This window comes from Dermacentor andersoni, chromosome 3, assembly GCF_023375885.2.
Source record: "Dermacentor andersoni chromosome 3, qqDerAnde1_hic_scaffold, whole genome shotgun sequence".
Classification (NCBI taxonomy): domain Eukaryota; kingdom Metazoa; phylum Arthropoda; class Arachnida; order Ixodida; family Ixodidae; genus Dermacentor; species Dermacentor andersoni.
In genome coordinates, this window is record NC_092816.1 from 185,169,948 (window position 1) to 185,183,099 (window position 13,152).

Consider the following 13,152-nt stretch of genomic DNA (forward strand, 5'->3'; position numbering starts at 1 on the left):
CTTTCGAATCTTCCGCGTTACCACGTGCCATTCAACATTGGAATAGCCTACCAAACTACATAGTTGACATTCTTGACCCAGTATCCTTCAAAGCACGCTTATGCATATTATTTCCATAATTCGTCACAACTAAACCATACTGCGCACCTAAGTAAATACTTGTATCGAAGTTGTATAGGTTTCTCTTTGTTTTGTTTGAATGTTTGTTTTGAATTGCTTTAACATTATTACAGACTTGTTCTTTCACCTTCACCTGCTACCATTTGTATAATTTCTTGGTAATACTTTTGGTTACTTCACACAGTCGTTTGTTTCACTTATCGCGTTATTTATAATGTTATATATTTGTTCTTTGATGTTTACTCGCGAACAATGTATAAGTTCTTGTTACTCCTTTCTTCTTTTTTTTGCCGATTCCCGGTATCTTCCCCTCACGCAATACTCCTTCGGGAGCCTGTGAAGTAAATAAATAAATAAATAAAAGTAACAGGGGTTCACAACATCATGAAATGGGTGGAAGATAAAATTTCGGCAGCCTGTTAGCACATGCCTTCAAGGACCTCGAACGGCTCCCACGTGCGAAAACATATGGAAATGACAAGCCGCTGTTCTTTGGGAGCACGTTAAGGAGATTACAATATTTATAAAATTGTTTTGTAGTGTATCTTCGCAGAAAGGAAGTGGTCCTGCTGAAAATTCCGACCCTGTGCACATATTTTGTTGATCGCCTGAGCTGAATATGTGCGCTCTGTGAGGCATCGGCTTGCTAAGAGGAAGCCAGGTGTGCACATATTGTGACATTCAAATGTGCAACAAAAGATGGATGATTGAGTACTCGGATTGTTTGAACGAGAGGGTTGTGTGATCAATACCATTAAGTTTGCAATGAGCAAGCACACTCAATCACTGCACGTCCTTCATGAACGCAAGAAAGCAATAAGAGCGTGGCGTAAATATCAACTTGAGCACGACGGCATCCAGTGGCGAAAGCAGTGTCGAATGTTGATAGTCCCCTGACAGACAATGAAATGCGTGGGAGCCTTGGTGGTGTTGCTTGCAATTTGCCACATAGCATGTGTGCCGAAAGAAGAATTTCGCTGGTGTGGTGAAAAGTTAAGTGCGTAATTGTTTATATCTAAATACACGTTACAAACTTATTATTTTAACCCGATTTTGTAGCATAAAATTTAATAAACCGGGTTGCATATTTTTAAACTGAGACATTTACAAATTATAAACCATAGGTGTCACATTTTCAATGTCAGTTTTAAGATATTGCTCTGAAAATCTTGAAATTTTAATAACCAGAGTGTCAGGTTTACTTCGCTTTAGCACATCAAAACATAGCAGATTTGTAAATGCCTCTAATGGGAAATATAAATCAGTAAATCTGTCCAAATGCACACTGCACTGAAACAGACCACTAATATGTCATTATAATTTTGCAAGGACACCGTGAACACTGCAACAATTACAAAAGCCGCCAAGAAACCAATTAAAAATTCATTTGCCTTTAAAGACATGACATCTGATGTTTGAAGAATCGTGAAATGTTGTCGCAGTGCCGAGTTAGATAGCTATGAAATATGTTTAGCCCCCTGGCGGCACTCCCGAAAGCGCCAGTTTGCTGAAATTTGGCTATATTCTTAAAGAAAAAAAAAGAAATTCCTAATAAAATTTTGCACAGCATATTCAGTAGCATCAAAAATAAATGAAAACAATTATGTTTGCAAATGTGCTGCAGTTGAAGCCCAATAGCAGAATATGCCAAGTAAAAAAAAAAACCCAGTACAAGTATGATATTCGTTTACCACTCTAACAGAGCACTATGTCCTTTGAGATTGGGATACTAACTGCGATATATTACCCATCACTAGAGCATACGCGGTTTGTGAAAATTATGTTGTGGTTAACAAACTTTTATTATACTTCCAAAGTACAATAAAATATAAATAAATAAGTCAGACAATAAAATATATGCACTTACAAAGTACATATACTAAAATTGGGTCGATACAGAGCAGATTCGCATGGCCCCTGCACAAAGATGGCACACAGAAACGTGAAGCGTTCCAGATGCACACAAAAAAAAATGTGGTGGCATGGAGCAGAACACTGCGCTTCTAATCTGGAGGACATAATTTTGAATCCTCCTCAAGCCCATCACACATTCAAGGTTGGAGTTGCGCCTTGCCCCAGCCAAAAAAGAAATTGCCGAGAGGAAGTGCGGCTATACTAGCCCAGGTGCAGCAAAATTAAGAAGGCCCACTAAGCCAGAACAGACACTTCCTCATCAGAAAAGACCTCTGTTGTGCAGTCTTCGTCAACTGTAGCTCCCTCATTATTCCTGCAATTACTCATGGGCCTCAGTCTTCAGCGTCTGCGGAGCACCTGATAAAAGCGACGGTCAGTCCTGCGACGCGTCAGAGGGTGCTCAGAATCTCCGCATCCGGAGACCACCACTGTAAACTTAACATGTCAACATTTAGCCCGGAAGCGCTCTCGTGTTAGACTAGCTCAGCAAGGCTCTTTGATGAATTATCAGGCATTGCGTGGGATATTATTGGCTTTAGTGAAGATACAATTAGTGAGGCTTATACTGGTATGACTAACAGCCGCGTCCTTTCCTAGAGAAGTCTTGTAGATCAGAGAGAATACGGGGTGGAATTTGTCATCCATAACGACTTCGCGGGCAGCATGAATTCTACCGTATTAATAAGAGGGTAACAGTGGTCATAATAAAGCTGAACAGGAAGTACAAAATAAAAGTAGTACAGGCCTACGCTGCACACGCGAGTGGTAATGATGATGAAGAAATAGAACTGCTTTATGAAGATGTTAAATCAGCAATGAGAAAGGTGCTAGTTCAGTATACTGTAGTTATGGGCGACTTCAATGCAAAAGTGGGGCAAAGCATAGGAATTGGCAATTATGGTATCAATTTTGGCGATACTACAGAAGAGATGTTGGTAACATTCGGGGAAAGAAATAGCCTCTGAATAATCTACACCTTCTTCAGGAAGCTCCCTAGCAGGAAGTTTACATGAAAACACCCAAAAGGAGAAAGTAGAAATTAAATATATTTCATACTCTCTGCCGGTACCATCATAGTGAGGATTTACAAATGTGAGATAGGCTAAAGTGCAATGAACAGCAATCAGTGAGGTGTAGGGTCTCTTTCAATTTGGAGAGAAATAGTAAAATCAGTCAAAAAGAGAGAGGTCAACCTGGACACAGTAAGGATGAAATCAGATTTATTCAGGCAGATACAAGCAAACAAAAATGCAGCTTTAGAAAATGAAGATAAATATAACATAGATGTAATGAGTGAAACCGCAACTAGGCTGATTTAGGAAGCAGCAGTGGAAGTGGGAGGTAAGGCACCAAGGCAACCAGTAGGTACACTCCCCCTAGTAACATGGACCAATATAATAAACGTCAAAGCCTCAAGGCGTCTAACTCAAGATATCCGATAGATTCGCTGAACTGTCAAAACTGATCAACAAGAAGAAAATAAAGGATGTTGGAAATTGTAAAGCAGTGAAGGTTAAGGAAGCAGTAAAAAACAGCCGCAGCAAGAAATCCCTTAGAAGCAAACGTTGCATAGGACAAGCCAATACGTATGCACTTCAACATAAGCGCGGTGACGTTACCTGCAATTTCAATGGTATGGTAAAGGGGACAAATTTTATACTGACATTTCAAAGTAACCAGATAAGCCAGGCTACCTGAATTCTAAATAGAATAAACACGATACAGGGCCTTCTTCTATGACGAGCGATAAGGTAAGGAAGGCCTTGGAAGGCATGAACATGGAAAAAGAGGCAGGTTAAGATGGAATCAAAGTTGACATTATCAAAGATGGAGATATCATGCCTAAAATCTTGTGGCCCTTTATAATCATTGCCTCGCGACTTCAAGTGTACCAGGGAGCTGGAAAAATGGCAATATTATAGTAATCCTTGAGAAAGGAGAGGTTGAAGAATTCAAGAATTTAGGCCCGTTAGCTTGTTTTCAGTATTCTATAAAATAATGAAGATAATTTTGAATAGAACCAGTGCAGCACCTATTTTCCGTCAATCGAGACAACAGACTGGCTTCAGGAAGGGGTATTCTAAAATGGATCACACACACGTCATCAAAGAAGTAATTTTGAAAGCTGCACCGTACAAATAACCTGTTTATATGGCTTTCATAGAGTATGAAAACAATTTGATTTAGAACAGATACGAGCAGTCATAGAACCATTGCGTAATGAAGGAGTACAGGAGGCATACGCGGACATATTGGGAAATATCTACAAAGTTTCCACAGCTACGTTGCTTCTCCACATAAAAAGCAGAAAGTTAGCTATCAAGGAAGGAGTCTGGCAAGGAGACACAATCTCTCCAAAGGTAATGAGTACATTCTTAGAAGAAGTATTCAAACTATATTGCACTGTGAAGGAGTGACGATGAACGGTGAATATCTCAGCAGTCTTCGGTTTGCAAACGACATTGTCGTGTTCAGCAACACCTGGGACGAATTACAACAAATTAATGAAGAACTTTACGGCGATAGTGTAAGTGTGGGGTTTAATATTATTATGCAGGAGACAAAGATAATGTTCAATAGCCCGACAACAGAAGAAAAATTCATCATCGCCAGTCACCCTCTAGAGACAGTACAGGAGTAGGTTTATCTAGGTGATTTACTCACAGAGTACCCTAATCATGATCAGAAAAATTACAGAAGAACGAAAGTGTGTTGCAGAGCATGCGGTAGGCATTACAAAATCCTGCCTAGGAGATTGGTACTGTAATTCAAAAATGAAAGACGCTAAATTATTGCATTCTACCGGCGCCAACATATGGGGAGAAACTTGGAGGTCATAAACCAAGCTCCAGAACAGGCTAAAGACCACGCAAAGATCCATGAATGGAATAGTGTTAGGCGCAACATTCACAGACATGAAGAGAGAGGTGTGGATAAGAAGGCAAACGCTGATAGCGAATGCGCTAGTTGATATTAAGAGGAAAATGGAGGTGGACATGCTTTGTATTGATTAGGGTAGATAACCAGTGGACCACTAAAATTACAGAATGGGTGACAAGGAAAGGGAAGCGCAGCAAGGGACGGATAAAAATTAGGTAAAATAATCAAACAGGATAATTTCCAGTCGCAACTTGGAATCAGCTAGTGCAAGACAGGTGTCATTGGAGATCGCAGAGAGGGGCCCTCATCCGGCAGTGGATATAAAGAAAGCTGGTGATGAAAAGTTATTGAAGAAATTGCGCTATTCATAACGCCGTCGCGTCCTTGTGCGAAAAATACAACTGCAGTGGACGTGAAAGGCTTTCTTGCGTGCATAGTTCGTGGCCAACTGCAGTATTGAGGTTTGTGTTTCAAATGCAACTGCAGCGATACTACGAAGCGAAAGGCGAAATAAACGTACTAGTAAAAAAATTCGGCGTCATTCCCCTCTTTGAAGGTGGATGACCAGCGAAGCTGTGTATGTGGACGCCTCAACGCCCAACTGTTCATTGTCTTGCGTCAAACGCCGTATGCACATACATGGAAGGCGAGGTGCGACTCGTCGCTCCCCCGTGATGTTGAGCTCACAAGATGATCAGGCACCAGGACGTTACACAGCCCTGTATTGTAAAACGCGGCATGACACCCTTTACTAACAAGTCCCGACCTGTACAGCAGACACGCACCTGACCGCACTCCGAGGGCACACGCTGCTTCACCGTAGCCAAGGCAATTGTGCAATGGTCGACGTCCCGCAGTGTCGTAACGATCGTGAGGTCACTCGAAAACCACAAGCGGCCATACACAGCACAGACCACAAAAAAAAAAAAAATAATAACTGGTTCCCGAATAACTTCCTCTAAAACCTGGTCGTTACTCCGGTGAAACGTGCCAAATTTGCGGGACCGGGGCCGCATGAAGGGTTCGCATTTCTTTCCGCCTCGCGTTAATAGCTGGCAGTACGCTCACGGGATCGTCACCACGGGAGAGCGGAAGGAAAGAAAAGGATATACGCAAGCACTTGGAACGCACACAGAGGGCGGTGCGTAGGAAGACATGGCCGACGTGGATCAAACTGTAGTATCTGTTCTTCTCAGCCTAATATCTGATAGGGGTTGTATTTGGACCTAAAATATTAAACTTATTTTTGCAAATTGCCGGAATACTTCAAGTCTGCTTCACCTCCGTCACATGTGGGCCTGGTATTGCACTGTCTTCGGGATATGCACACGTATGGGGAGGAATTCCCAAGCTTGCACAGCTCTTGCCGACGGACGTATTTTTCATATAAACCAAGCCATATGAAGCTTCGCTATAAATATTCACCGGCGATTACGATAATCACTAATACCACATTTTAGCTCAGCTGTATACGTGGTATCATTTGGTCATAGATTGACTGGCGCGGAAAATCTGACTCGCGTGGCACGTTGCAGATGGACCGAAGTGTGGCGCAAATACCTACCTAATTGGGAAATGGCGAGAGGCAGCGCGTAGGTCACGTATGTGTGGAATTCAAAGCAGCCGTCGCACACAAACATCCGCTCTTGCCGCGCTGTGTTTCCATGTTGACGCGCGCTACCCTAGCGCCATCTCGTCGCCGTCGTTGCCACAGAGCCCGTTTTTCCGCGGCATTATGGCTGTCGTTCCACGCTTTCGCAATACCCCTTCCTTCGCTTTCCTCCTCGCGCTCTATTCACTATCGCTGTCTTTGACCGCCCACTGCACTACGGAATCGCTCTTTCTTCCTTCGCTGTGCTCGTTCGCTCGGTTACGAGGGATGCTGAGGCACGCCAACGCTCTATGCAGAAACATGCGCTTAAGAGCTGCGTTTCAATACATAACTTCAACGTGGAACTGATGTATAGTTCAAGTCACCACGGGTTGAGTATCACAAAAAGAAAACATGTGGCGAAAAAAAAAGATTTGAATATGGATTCTGAGGTCAAGAAGGACAATTTTCGTACGTCTCAATGAAACAGATATATATTTAGAATCCTTTCAAGTACCAAGAGATTGGCAGAAAATTAGCTGAACCCATTGAGGCCACGCAGGGTGAAGTCGAGAGCTTACTGCAACAACATATAGCTAGCTTGAAGTGTAGATAAAAGATGAAACCGTGAAACTTGATGTTCTGTTTTTATGGAAAAAGGGACAGAGAGATTTTTAAACAGTGGTGGAGATGTTGGCCTTGTTACGGTCGCTAGGTGGGCAGGTGTGTCGTCGTCTGGCCATGATACGCAGTTGAGCGCTTCTCCTTTTCATGAGGAGAAACCTGGCGCTGCGGTCACATTCCTGTCACAAGCGACGCGCCTCGTGGGCTGCTGCGGCCCTCTTACTGTGGCAATGCGGCGTATTTATCACTTCCTTTAATGTGGAAACCATCTTCACAGTCACACCGCAGACGGTTACAGATTTCTGAATGCATCGGAGCTCGATCACTTGCGAAGTAACGTACTATGTTTGTCCCTCACCAGGTCGTTTCCCGCTTTGAGACGGAAGGATATTGTCACGAACAGTCGACAACACAAAGACGTTGTAGTGGGGCTGGGTGAGACTCTCTTCTGTCGGACTGAAGGAGCTGCCAAAACCTGTGGGCCCTGAGCAGTCTTGACTAGCCAAGTGCTAGCCGTTTACTGTTCACCGAATACTCACCGAAACATCTTTTTGATTGAAGCTGCGGGCTTTATTCTTCCTGGCCCTGGATATGCGGAGCAGACACCACGTTTCTCCCGTCCGCATGACCGAACACAGTACGCCGTCACTGACTCGCGCGCCGCGGCTCCAGCAACCATGGTCCTTTCGCATCCCCTCGACCCCGGCACATTTTGCAGGACGGACAACAATGACGTCCACGATGGGCTCCTATTGTATGACGGCGCTAGCTAGCACCACAGCTGGGATGAGGCGCTAATGCTCGCCAACATCATTTTCTACCTGCGGGGCATAGCTCGCGTGTGGTTTAACACGCACGAAGAAGAACTGACAAGTTCGGACGTCTGCAAGGAGAATATGCGCGAATGGTTTAGCCGATTGGTCGTACTACAAATGACAGCCCGGCACGAACTCAAGCCCAGATGTTAAACGCAAATGGAATCGTTCGTTGCATATATTTAAGACGTGCAATCCTTGTGCCACACCATTGACAAAGACAATCCAGAGGCGGACAAGGTTGGCCACGTGTTGAAAGGAATAGCCGACGATGCCTTCAACATACTCTTGTGTAAGCACTGCAGCATGGTTGACTGCATTAAAACAGAATGTCGTTAATTTGAACAAGCATTTGAACAAGAACACGGCTGCGACATCCTCATGCGACGAACCAGTGACGCCCCCTGAGTTCACGACACCTAAAAACCTAACCAACATTGTTCACCAGAAGCTCGAAGAAATGGCTCCAGCCGCTTATCAAGCACCTGCTCACGAGCATTTGGCGACAATATCCATCATTCAAGCTGTCATCCGTCAAGAGTTTGCGAATATGGGCATTTCGCAAGCCACCTGTCACGCACCTCAGCCCATGTGCGCTTCCCGTCCTCACACTGAACACCCCACCGCCCCAATTCGTGCTACTGCCGCTTCCACTACCCGCTTCAGACCACGCTACCGAAACCCATCTGAGAGGAGGACACCAGACGATGAACCAATCTGTTTTTCTTGCACTCGCGTCAAAATTTCACGCCACTGCCGCAGTCGTCGGTATTACCAACCAAGCTTCCCCGGCGACCACAGCCAGGATCGTGGCCCGCCTTCTATCATATCTCTTCTCGACGAGCACCTTCTGGCCAGTGAACCTCACCGTCTACTTCACGCCCTGCACCAACGTACGCCGATATTGCCGCCCCAGGACACTGCTCTAGCCGATCATCCTCATATCGAAGTCGCCAGTCGCGCTCAACTCAACGCCGTCGCACTCCCTCCCACTCTTACTCTGGCCACCACCCGGAAATCTTGCCAGTGCAGCTCCCGGAGCTGAGGCTGCACTGACGACAAGGACCGGAAAACCTTTATTGAAGCCTACTTGAAGGTGAAACTTGCTCTGTGTTCTTGTCGGCGGCGTGAACGTTACTGCTCTCATCGGTAGTGGCGCCCACACATCTGTCATGAGTTTACGCTCCGACGCCGCCTACGAAAAGTGCTGACACCTACCGTCTCCCCTACAGCGCGAGTAGGTAAAGGCACCCAAACAGCAGTTCTTCGTACGTTCACTGCCCACGTTACTGTTGCCTGCCACCAGACTTCAGTTCTTTTCGCAGTTCTCGACGCTTGCCAACATCATGCTATTCTTGGTATTGACTTCTTGACCACCTACTCTGCCCTGATAGATTGTTCTACTGGCATTTTGCGGCTCGAACCGCCATTGTGCCCTGATGACGCCGAATCATGTTACACTCATCTAAGTTCAGTGGAGTGTCTACTACCACCTGCTCAGGCTGCCACTCACGTCTTCCTGTCCCCGTTTCCCCCTGTCCCTGATAGGGACTATTTGGTCGTTCCTCTCACAGATCTGATCCCCTCGCGCAACATGACACTTCCTCACACAATAGTAGTTGTTGCCCAGAGAACTCTACTTCCAGTCCTCAACTTTTTGACTCCGACTCATATTCTTCTTCAAGGATTCTCACTAGGCGACCTATCACCGCTGGAAAATGTAGAGTTTCCGTATTCGCTGCTGACGATGAGACGGTGGTCAAACCTGTGATACTGGTGCCAACAAAGGCACTTCTGCACAAAATTTTATCCGCGACCTCTTAACTTCCCAAAGTGAAGCACTCCGTACTGTCCTATTCTCTTACCTTGATGTTTTTGATGCTCAAAACAGTGCACTAGGGCGTACACATGTCGTGGCCCACCGCATCGGCGCTTGTGACGCCAGCCGCCTTCACAATCACCCTTACCGAGTGTCTCACTTTGAGCGCCAAGACATCCAAAAGGAAGTAGAGAAAATGCTTGACAAAGATGTGACAGAGCCTTCCTCTAGCCCTTGAGCATCCCCTGTGGTGCTTGTGAAAAAGGAGGACAGCAGCTGGCAGTTTTCCATCGATTATCGCCATCTCAATACGGTAACGAAGAAGGATGTGTATCCCCCCTCCCCTAGAATTGATGATGTGCTCGACTGCCTCCATGGTGCCAGATATTTCTCATCGCTAGGTCCGCGCTCTGAATACTGGCAAATTGCTGTCGAAGACCGCGACTGCGAGAAGACTGCTTTCATCACACCCGATGGCCCCTACATATTTAGGGTCATGCCTCTTGGGTAGTATAACGCACCTGCAACATTCGAACGCATGATGGACACTCCTCTACGCGGTCTTAAGGATTCGACCTGTCTTTGTTACCTGGACGACGTCATCGTTCTATCGCCCAGCTTTGAAAGCTACCTCCCTCGTCTGTCTGCCATTCTAGACAAAGTTGGATTTGCGAAGAGCACCTCAATTTCTGGATGGATGAAATAGCCTTCTATCAGTTCTAGAGAGAACTAAAGATGCATTTTATTTCAAGAACCAGAATGTAGGGGCCCTATGCGAAAGTAATTTGCGGAGGGAGTATTTTTATACCGCTAAATGCGTAATCAAGATCACTTGGTCTGGAGGAAGGTAAAATTCAATCGATTAAAAAATGCCATTCGCAAAACTAAGCTACCTGTATTTATCTCATTGCCAGTAGGGGTGAATCATCTGTAAACGCGGTGTACCGTACTTCTTGTCGAGCTGTACACGCTTGCAATATAAACCAACAACCATGCTTTTGCCCAAAGTAGTAAACTTGTTCTTTTCTAAAAAAGAAACTATTTCTTAACATGTTCCAAGATTTATGATTAACTGTACTCACTAAGATGAGAATATGAGCTTGTAGCGGGCAACATAATAGTATATACTCTTCATATACGTATATTTGAATGTAATAAAGCAATATTTGGGTCGTACGCATCAACCAGCCACGCCAAGCTTTTACAGCAAATAGCCATAAATGCCGCGCACCATACATGTAGCAAATCGCATCGTGGTTTTTGTTTTATGGAGTACGAGCTCAGGAGAGAATTAAGATCTCGCTTTTCGCAAGGAAATGAAGGAGAGCAATGGATTAGCTTGATCATGTTGTTCTCAAGTTGTGCTGCTCACAAGCGACTACTACATAAGGCTTGAGCAGGAAAAATATAGGAAATTCTGGCAGGTGCAGTGACCTAGCACTTGTTTTCTTGCAAAATACGCCGCTGCACTTGAAGCTGTATTTTATTCTGCTATGTGACAAGTGCTGTTATTTGTCGTTGTACTTGCCAAAATGTGTTCTTTGCTTCTGACACAGGAGAATTTCGTCAGCCGTCTTTCAACGAGTAGATTTCGTCAGTTGTGTACAAATACTCATCCTTCACTTGTGCAACACGTGTCACTTTCATTCGCATCCTATTTGCTTGAAGCGCGTGTGTATGTTTGGCTCATCGTCTCTTAGCATAATTTTAGCAATCGGCATCTGATCGGCGTCTAGTCTGGCTTGTTTCTTCTGCAAAATGTTTCTTCAACTGGAGCGTCGGGCAGCATTGAATTAACAGTATCACTCATTAGCCGAAGATTCGGCAGCGGAATCTGCGCGATACGCTCAATTAAATGCTCCTCAAGGTGGTGCTCGCACGAAAAAAATGCGCGTGAAACGCTTTCTTAGCATGGTGACGGGCAAGCTGGCGTTTTTTGAAAAGTTCTATACCTCATTGCACCAAAATCAGTATATGTTAGCCCGTGGGTTGCATGTTTGTAGCCGAACTTTCGATTCGACACAATAGAAGTGGTGTTCCTCCGACAACTTTTCTTCTCTGGATGTTTCTCTATTCACACGTCACTTCTTAAACTTTGATGTAAATTACAGAACTCTAGGAACTATCGTGACTGCCGGCGCAGCACAGCATGCCGTCAGCACGTAAACAGACGACATAGATGACTGCTATGGGAAAAAAACTCGTTGCTATAACAAGCATCAGACCGTTTGCACTCTCTCAACATATTTTAATCATTTTCTTTGGGATTTTACTCTGAAGACCAGTTAGAATAACTACGACAGGGGGCGCAATAACAACAGACTCAGTAGCAGACTGCGCACGCTTCGTGAAAGGCCTATTACCACAGCTGCCCTCCTGCTGCCCTGACGTGGAGAAGCACTGAGCTACGACGGTCGGCACAACTACCCATCAAGCCCTCGAAGCCTCCTCAAACACCATGCATGATATTCCACGTGAAAGAAGCCATGCATGAAAGTACCCCCTCACACTGAATACAGAGGTGTACAACATACACACGCAACATATACAAGCGCACGTGATCACGGCTGTCAGAGCCCATTTTCCCCGGAAGTAGTGCAAATGCACCATTGTGTTGCGGAAAGCATTAGCAGAGCTGCTACAAGGCTATGTCGTATATTGAAAGCAGATTTAATAACTGCTCGTGTGACCATAAAGTGCCTACAATCGTTCGTATATGTCATTACGCACATTTCAAACATTGGCGATTGCGTCGATTGCATTTTGTGAAAGAAGTAGTTCGTGTAGATGGCGCTGACCTGAACGGGCTGTAGACACTTACAGCACTGCCTTGTCAGGCGATATCGGGCTGTAAGAACCAGCATCGTATTCACTTATTTTAATAGGTCCGCATTCTGTGATTGAATGATTTATTTGGACGTCACGGGCGCATCCGACGATAGCGCGGACTTAGAGCGCCACACGATCGCGCTCACGAGGGCTGACCTGTGCCTCCTAAAGAAAGGCTCGGACACCGGTTACAGTGAGTCGTGAGTCACTCCAACAGCGGGGTAGTTCTGGACGTTGTTCGCTAAGCCGCACTTGATGGGCAACCACTAGCACACAATGTTGTGGGCCAGACTGCTTGACCCTGTGATCGTATATGCTGTCGATGTTTTGAAAGCAAGGACATTTTGCTTGAAGCAAGTGCGAAGAGAAAAAGCTGCCCGAGAGTCTGTAAAGGTGAAGCTTCGATTTTCTGGCTGGCTCATAATATCAGTGATAACAGCTCTCCGTCTACAGTGGTCGCAGTACACGTGGAATCAATGGACTTCTCTAACATACGTGTTTTAGCAGATTAACTCTAGCTGCATAATGTGGAAGAATTGGAGCTAATTCTGATTTGTAGG

At 45.1% G+C, this 13,152-nt stretch overlaps 1 non-coding gene and 1 pseudogene across 1 annotated transcript; both read left to right on the forward strand.

The window, feature by feature from the left end:
* The first annotated feature begins 1,979 nt into the window (after positions 1-1,979).
* Positions 1,980-2,082, forward strand: LOC126524768 (U6 spliceosomal RNA). The gene has a single exon (XR_007598062.1). It is a non-coding gene; the product is annotated as a U6 spliceosomal RNA (small nuclear RNA).
* A 3,985-nt stretch (positions 2,083-6,067) lies between these two features.
* On the forward strand, positions 6,068-6,249 carry LOC126524775 (U2 spliceosomal RNA; annotated as a pseudogene).
* The last annotated feature ends 6,903 nt before the right edge of the window (positions 6,250-13,152 follow it).